Here is an 8019-nt window from a genome sequence, read left to right as displayed (position 1 = left end):
GAAAACTAACAAATGGCAATAAAAACATTGCATCCTCATTCCTCATACACTTTTATGATCCATCAACATATAAATCCAATTACGAACACTAATCACACCCAGGGTTGCCACTATTTTTCAAAGAAAATCTGGCAGTTCAACTAAAAATGTCTGGCAAAATCTGGCATTTGACAGCGACCTCAAAATCATCGAAATTTGGTATACGTTTTAGGTTTCATAGAACCTGCATCAATGGATTTTTGTAAAATTTGGGACATTATTACCCAAATTTCCAAAATGTGTGTGTGTGTAGCAGCTTCCAAAACTTAAAAATCTGGCAGAATAAGAGGTTTGTCTTTTTGTCTGGAAGCTGCCAAAAACTCTGGCTGTGCCAGATAAATCTGGCATAATGGCATCCCTGATCACACCCTTTATTTTTATTTGTTTCTTTTGTTACAATATATGCAACTCGATGCAACAGGAAGCGACGGCTAAAACAATAGCCCAAATACATCAGCAACAAGAAGGAAAACTACGCACAAGAAAATAGGTAAATGAAGAAAAATCGTTTATTTATTTATTACCTTATTTACTGATTTTACTCATAATTACGATACTACTCACAAAAATTATGCTTTTCTTGTCTCGTTTCAGCAAACCAAAATCTCTCTACTATCTATTAATTTTTTGCCTCCGATTATCCTCTATGTAATGTATCTGAAACTTGTGGAACTAGTTAACAGCCGGCGCCTGCTTGTGAAAGAAACTGGTGTACTATACGGACTAGCACATGCGAACAGTTAGGCTTTGTAGGGTCTCATCTTGACAGAGTCTAGATGGGCGGATGAACATCTGCCAGAGTTCGGACTGAGAAATGACAATGAAAATGATGAAATCTGCGAGCCTACATCTAAAATTTCCGGGAATCAGAGGGAGAAGATTCGTCTTGTTTGATATTTTCCCGGCAAATGGAGTATTCTAGCCGGATCTGTAGGAATTCTTAAAAATGCACCGATTATGCTGGTATTTTTTAACATTTGTTCGTTTCAATAGCTAGGTTAATTTTGATACTTTTAGATGCTGGAATGAAAAATAACTGCAAGCACGCCAAATGTAATACTAGTGAAAAAGATTCGCACCAAAGCTGTTACCTTTTCTGATGACGAAGAGTTTGGAGAACCTCATCATGCACACCGAAGTGGTTACGAGCGCATAAAAACAAACGATGCACAAAAGTCTCTATTCTTTTCAGATGAAGATGAATTGCCTATGTACCATCTGTAAAGAATGGACCTCGATTGCGATATAACGAGTAGGAAAGATCTGTTCGTTTCCGTCAAGGTAAAACGGTTTCTACGAAACCTCTAGATTTGTCGCCCCTTCTGCGATTGAACATAAAATTCGACGCCATAGTGCTGCAAAGGGTGTGTTCGATGCTCACGCGAATTGAGCTTAACCTGTACTGCAGCTGTTAATATTGTCTAATCGCAACCGAGTGTCATGCCTTCAAAGCTACATTTTTGCCCTCGTGAACAACATTTACTTATCGACTTATGACCGAAACGTGGTGCTCACCTTCCATGTATAATTCCGTCGATGTTCGTTCAACCTTTTGGAAGAGTAGAAAAATAGTAAGTTGTCTGACGAACAGTATAATTACTTATTTACTCATACCCGCTGTTTTATAAATAGTTTAGCTTCTGCGGTATCCAGATTTCTTATTTAATTAGGATAAGTTCGAATAGAACTTCGAAACATATTGAAATCATAATAGTCTATAAAATTATATTTCTACCAAAACATAATTTTATAAGATATAATGTATTGGGAGTGTCACGCCCCTTGTCACTAAAAATCCTTCTTGGATAGGGCTTGAATATACGCTGAGCTGTATATGAAACCAGTGCATTACCCTTTACCATTCTAGGGTTGGGGAAGGTTCAGCAAGGAACTGATAAATTACTTAAGGAGTATGATGAATCTATCGACTTTGGTGATGGTCAGCTACATACAGGATTTCAACATAAAAGACATTGTGCTCAAGCGCCCCAAAGATACCACTCCCTTGGTCTTGCAGCTGAGTCTTACGTGACGAAACAATAAGAGGAATAGTAACAGTGACGAAACAATAAGAGGAATAGTAATAGTAACAGGATGACTATGATAAAAAAGTTGTGACAAGGAGGATAACCAGAAGCAAGATCAGGCTCGCAAGAATACCGATCCGAAAACTGTCAGCTTTTTCTTTTATTTTGTTAGAAGCATGGTTATTTCATTGCCAAACATTTATTTTCTATAGATTATTTTAAAATTGTTATAAATAGAAATAATGATCAGCAGGGTTTGTTCGAAAAAACTACATCCGTTAGATGCAAAAGCTTGAAATAATCGATGCATAGTAACCTGTAACCTTGGCGATTACTTCCAGATTCATCGAGCAATATGAAGCGGTCGTACTGCAGGAAGGAGAGTCTAATTAGTACTGCACAATACGCCAGTGTCCCAAAACGAATGTTATACGACTACCGTCAGAGCTGCACAAAGTTGTCTAGAATAACGCGGTTATCATTGAGAGTAAGTTGAGAATCGAGAAGATATGTGTCGGAGTTCTAATATTTTTTTCTCTCGATTTTCCAGTGCCGCACAGTGGGACGGAATCAAAAAAGCCGGGCATTTAAATTTTTGCGACGAAACTATTGGTTATGGCACTTTGATGTCTTCGGAAAGGTTTCTTTATTTTTTAAGTAGTTGAATATAATGTTATATTAAACTGTGTATATACCCACTTAAATAAAAATTTCCCAACATTATATTAAACTACTTAAAAAATAAAGAAATCTTTCCGAAGACATTAAAGTGCCTTAACCAATAATTTCGTCCCAAATATCAATGTCCGGCTTTTTTTGATTCCGTCCCATTCCGTCAGCAATGATTGCTGACAGTAAGCCAGACTGTCCATGGAAAGCCTACGCCTGTTTTGGTCGCTGCATTGGATGATAGGGTCTGCGTTCGAACTGTACTCTAACGAGGTTTATGAAAATATAAGTTTCCGTCTAGCAATCCGAATTACGGGGAACGCTCAAGAGGGAACTAGAAAGCTGCTAAAGAAGTATTATGAATTAATGATAGGTTGGACTCCAATGAGGAAGATATTGAAGCTGAAGTGCTTCATGATTTTACCACCTTTAACATGTAGCCACTCAGTTGGCTGTAGGAAAAAGCGAGAGGGAAAAAAACTAGTTATAATAAAAATTAACTTCCATATGGACCCAGTATATTCGCAAAAATAAAACGCCAAAATACTATATAATGCATATATTTTTCAATTGAATCGATGCCTTTTGGTCTAACGACCCATTTGATCAGGTTGTGTTCTGCCGCTAGAAGCATAACTGTCCCATGTGCTATGGGAAACCCTATACACATGGGACAATTATGCTTCTAGCGGCAGTGTTCGACTCTTTCATTTTCTTTAACACCAGTTTGATTATCTAGAACTACGTTTTTTCCAAAAATCAATCCGTCGTATCGTTAAATGTCTAATTTGTTATCTTTTTTGTTTGCTAACAACAACTAAATTAAATTTTTTCTGCCGCTAATTTGATGGAATGCTCCGTTCATCTGCGTGAAAAATGAAAGTATGTAACCAGCGGTATACATTTAGGTACTCTTGAAAATACAAAGTTAGGAAAATTTGCGAGATTTTTTTTTCAATTTTTTCTACCATGTTGTGGAAGATAGCAGGAATTTTTTATTTTTCTGGCTAGATTCTGTAAACTTAACAGGAAAAGGCGGGCCTAGGGCGGGCCCTTATATTTGTTTATCTTGCTAGATTGTGTGATGTTAGCAGGTAAAGGCGGGCCATACTGTTGTTTTCCTTGCTAGATTGTGTGAAGTTAGCAGGAAAAGGTGGGGCATATATTACTTTTTCCTGCTAGAATGTGTGAAGTTAGCGGGAAAAGGCGGAGCATATATTATTTTTCCTGCCAGAGTGTGTGAAGTTAGCGGGAAAAGGCGTGGCTTTGTAGTTTAATTTTTGACATGTAGGTGGCGCAGCGATCGTTTTTCCTGCTGGCCTTTTTTCCCCGCTGTGTTGATTCCAGTTTTTCTTTGACGTTTGACATTAGAAACATTAAAGTCGACATAAGAAGGCTAAAAAAATGAGAGGGAACGCCGTGTGGCCAAACTCGATAAACTATTTTCGTTATGTTTCCAATACCGTAGAAAGCAAAGGTGCGAAACATGATAGACAAATGATGATGATTAAAGTTTGGAACTTCAGCTCTTGCGAAAGAGTTTAAAAAAGAAGTTCGCTTAAAAACTTGTACAATTAGGGCGCCCTAGAATTATTACTATACCATTAAATAAAATTTGAGTGAATGCGTATGATCGGATGATTGTGAATTAAATGGTACCAATGATTGATAATGAGTGAATGAAAGAAAAGGTATTTTTGTCCAAGTGGTTATATGACTTGCGATAGTAAAGAACTAATAAGAAGATGATAAAAGAAAATTTATCTTCTTACAAATCATATATACAGTTTTCTTGACAATTTAAATTGATCAGTAATAAAATTCTAAGCAGCTGATTGAGATGGCGTGGCGATACAAGGTTATTTTCTGGCGTAATAAATTGCGATGTACGAACCACTAGCTAGATCAAAGACACACTTTAAAAAAAGGGGTACCTTTTTTCATCCCAGCCCAGGGAAAATTGTAACCTTCTAGCACGTTCCAATACCGATCACTTATAACTTATCGTAATTAATTAATTTAAATGACTAGTACTGATACCTATTATTAAATCCATTCATATAGCGTAAATTATGTTGGAAAATCAATTTTCGGTATGTAATATCAATTCATCATTACTATGTTTATTCTGTACACCTGTACACTCGGGATACCACAAGAGAGCAATATTGCGAGAGAGAAAGCTTTAGCCATTAGTTCGGACGATGCCGACGCTCTGAGTAGGGAAGGTAGTAAAGTGATGAGTATCCATCGCTGTCGAACTAGGGAGTAGAATAAAGACATAGGCGACTCATACAATGTAATGTAACTCTAAACTCGAAGGTACTTTGAGTCGATCATACCGATACTAAAGAATGGTCAAATAAAGAATGCGAAAGGCATATTATTTGAACTGTTTCTGGGTTGCGGTATTATTTATGATTTATGAAAGAAAACCCTTTTACAGGTTCGTTGAAGTGTGGTGAAGACCCTTCCCGGTTTTCTCACACAACTACACTCTGCTAACAGGTTATGGGCCCAGAGTAAATTGTCCTAACAGATAATTGCTTTGGAAGAATTGAGAATTGTTCAGGCGGAGACCACCCTTTCTGCGGAACAATTATTCTCGATTATTTTTGTTGGGTTCAGAGGCTTTTTGTGGAGTGACTTTTCGTTGCATTTGCTCAGACAGAGATCTGTTTTGTCTGTGGGGCAAAGCTCCGAATATTGTCTACACAGCTAGTGCTCTATGTTGAAAGAAGGGGAAATTATTTAATTTCTAACATTTGTAAGGTTTCCAGGTATTGACATATCTTCAATTATGGACAACCGATTGAAAAGAGTAATCGTTCCGGTATTCAAAGGAGACGAAAAATCTTTCCCTCTTTGGCGAAAGAGGATGGAGCAACACTTCAAGCATGAAGGTTTGTTGCATGCCCTCGAGAAAACTCCCGAGGAAGAAGAATATTTTGAAGCGGCAGTAGGGGCTTCAGCCGAACAGGAAGCTGAAAGGAAAGAGAAACTGGCAAAACGTCTGAAAGATGACGACGCTGCTGTTAATGAGCTTTGGCTGGCACTAGATGATGAACCGATGGGGCATGTGCTGCATTGTAAATATGCAAGAGAAATCATGACTCGGTTGGATCAAGTTTACCAGAAGCAAGGTGCGGTAGCCATGCTTGGGCTGCGAACAAGATTGTACACGCTCAAGACGCAGAGATTTAAATCTCTCAAAGAGCTTTTTGCTTCTCACGAAGAGATTGTTCGACAACTTGAGTGTATGGGAGAAACTGTTACCAGTATTGAGCAGTTAAATACACTACTGGTTGCCATACCGGAGAGATATCAACATATTCTCGGAGCGTTGTCGGTTGTGAGAAAGGACGACATAGAGAAGATGTCGCTTGATCAGATAAGACGCATTTTTCTGGACGCGGAGAATTCTGGTGCGAGCGGACAAAATTTCGATCGACAAGTGGCGATGGTTGGGAACGGCAAGCAGCCAACGCAAAAACCACAGAAGAAACAACTTGTTTGCTTCCATTGTGGTAAGCCAGGCCACAAACAACGTTTTTGTCGACAGTGGAGGAATAAAAAGCAGCAGGATAAGCCTCAGGTAGAGATGCACGCGGATGGAAAGCATCGGGATGTAGCGTTAGTCACACGTCAGAATGGTAGCTTCATGGTACGAGTGCCATTAAAAAGGCTGAACGACGATTTTGTGCAGGACTCTCGAGTTTTCTGTATGGACTCACGAAAATTTCCCGTTCAATCGACAACGTTTATTCCAGTGGTGATGGATTCCGGCGCTACTCAACATATGTTTAAAGACATAAGAGCGTTCAACGAGATGTGGGACTGCCAGGAACTAAAAATTGATACCGCTAAAACTGGTACCGGTATCATTGGTAAGAGACAGGGAAACTGTTGTTTGAGGACCAATAAAATGCGTAAGGTTGATATTTACGACGTGCTTTTCATTCCGGAATTAAGCTCAAATCTCCTATCAGTTTCTCGTATTGAATCTACTGGAAAATCAGTTGTTTTCAGGAATGATATGGTGGAAATACTTGATGAGACAGGTCATGTTATTATCACAGGTAAAAAGGTAAATGGTCTCTATATTTTGGAACTGTTTTTAGTTCAAAATATTGGTAAAGCATTAACAGGTAAAGGATTGAATGAAACTGAATTATGGCATGCTCGTTTTGGACACTTGGGAATGCAAAGTTTATCCAGACTGGTAAGAGACAATATGGTTGAGAGGTTGAATCTAGTACCATCTTCCATGATTGCGAGCCCGTTTGGATGCAATTCATGCATTTTTGGGAAACAAACGCGAGAAAAATTTAACATTGATCCAAGAATACGATCATCAAGGCCATTAGAACTAGTTCATTCCGATGTTTGTGGTAAATTGCCTGAAGTGACACATGATGGTTACAGGTATTTTGTTACTTTCACAGATGATTTCACACATTTTGTCATGGTCTACTTGTTGAGTCAAAAAAGTGAAGTTCTTGAAAAATTTAAAGAATTTGAGGCTATTGCTAATTCTCATTTCTCTCTTCGTATTTCTAAACTGAGGTCTGATAACGGAGGCGAGTATTATGGTAAAGAATTTTTGGCCTTCTGTCGAGGAAGAGGAATACAAATGATACCTACCGCTCCGTATACACCTCAACAAAATGGGGTAAGCGAGAGAATGAACCGAAGCCTAATGGAAAAAGTAAGAACCATTTTACATGAAAGTAATGCACCAATGAGTTTGTGGGGGGAAGCATTATATGCTTCATGCTATACACTAAATCGTAGTCCAACAAGTGCGTTGAAGGTGTTGAAAACACCGTATGAAATGTGGTTTGGAAGTAAGCCCGATGTAAGTAAGCTCAAAGTATTTGGTTGTTTAGCTTATGCACACGTTAATAAAGAACATCGGACGAAATTAGACAAACGAAGTAAAGTTCTTACTATGGTTGGGTACGCACCAAATGGATATAGACTATGGGACGAAGACGAAGGGAAAATAATAATTTCACGAGACGTAAAATTCGATGAAAATAATTTCTATTTCCGAAGTTTTATTGACGAGGAACGCAAGCAAGTTGAATTTCACGAGAAAGAAATTTTAACAGAATGCGAAATAGAAAATGAACAAGAATTAATAGACCCTCAGATTGAATCAGCTAATGCTTCTGATAGTGAAGATGAATTTGTGGACACCGAGAATGTTTCTAATGACCTCGAAGATATAGCTATTGATGAGAGACGCCGAAGTCAAAGAAACACGAGAACCCCAGCATGG

At 38.3% G+C, this 8019-nt stretch overlaps 1 long non-coding RNA gene across 1 annotated transcript; it reads left to right on the top strand.

Annotated features, from left to right (window-relative positions):
- Positions 1 to 320: 320 nt before the first annotated feature.
- LOC131691123 (uncharacterized) lies at positions 321 to 1232 on the top strand. Its single transcript, XR_009305717.1, has 3 exons — positions 321 to 529; positions 634 to 1002; positions 1057 to 1232. It is a non-coding gene; the product is annotated as an uncharacterized LOC131691123 (long non-coding RNA).
- Positions 1233 to 8019: the final 6787 nt, after the last annotated feature.

The sequence above is a fragment of the Topomyia yanbarensis genome, chromosome 3 (assembly GCF_030247195.1).
Source record: "Topomyia yanbarensis strain Yona2022 chromosome 3, ASM3024719v1, whole genome shotgun sequence".
NCBI classification, from domain to species: Eukaryota; Metazoa; Arthropoda; class Insecta; order Diptera; family Culicidae; genus Topomyia; species Topomyia yanbarensis.
This window is presented reverse-complemented; position numbering and strand designations above follow the sequence as displayed.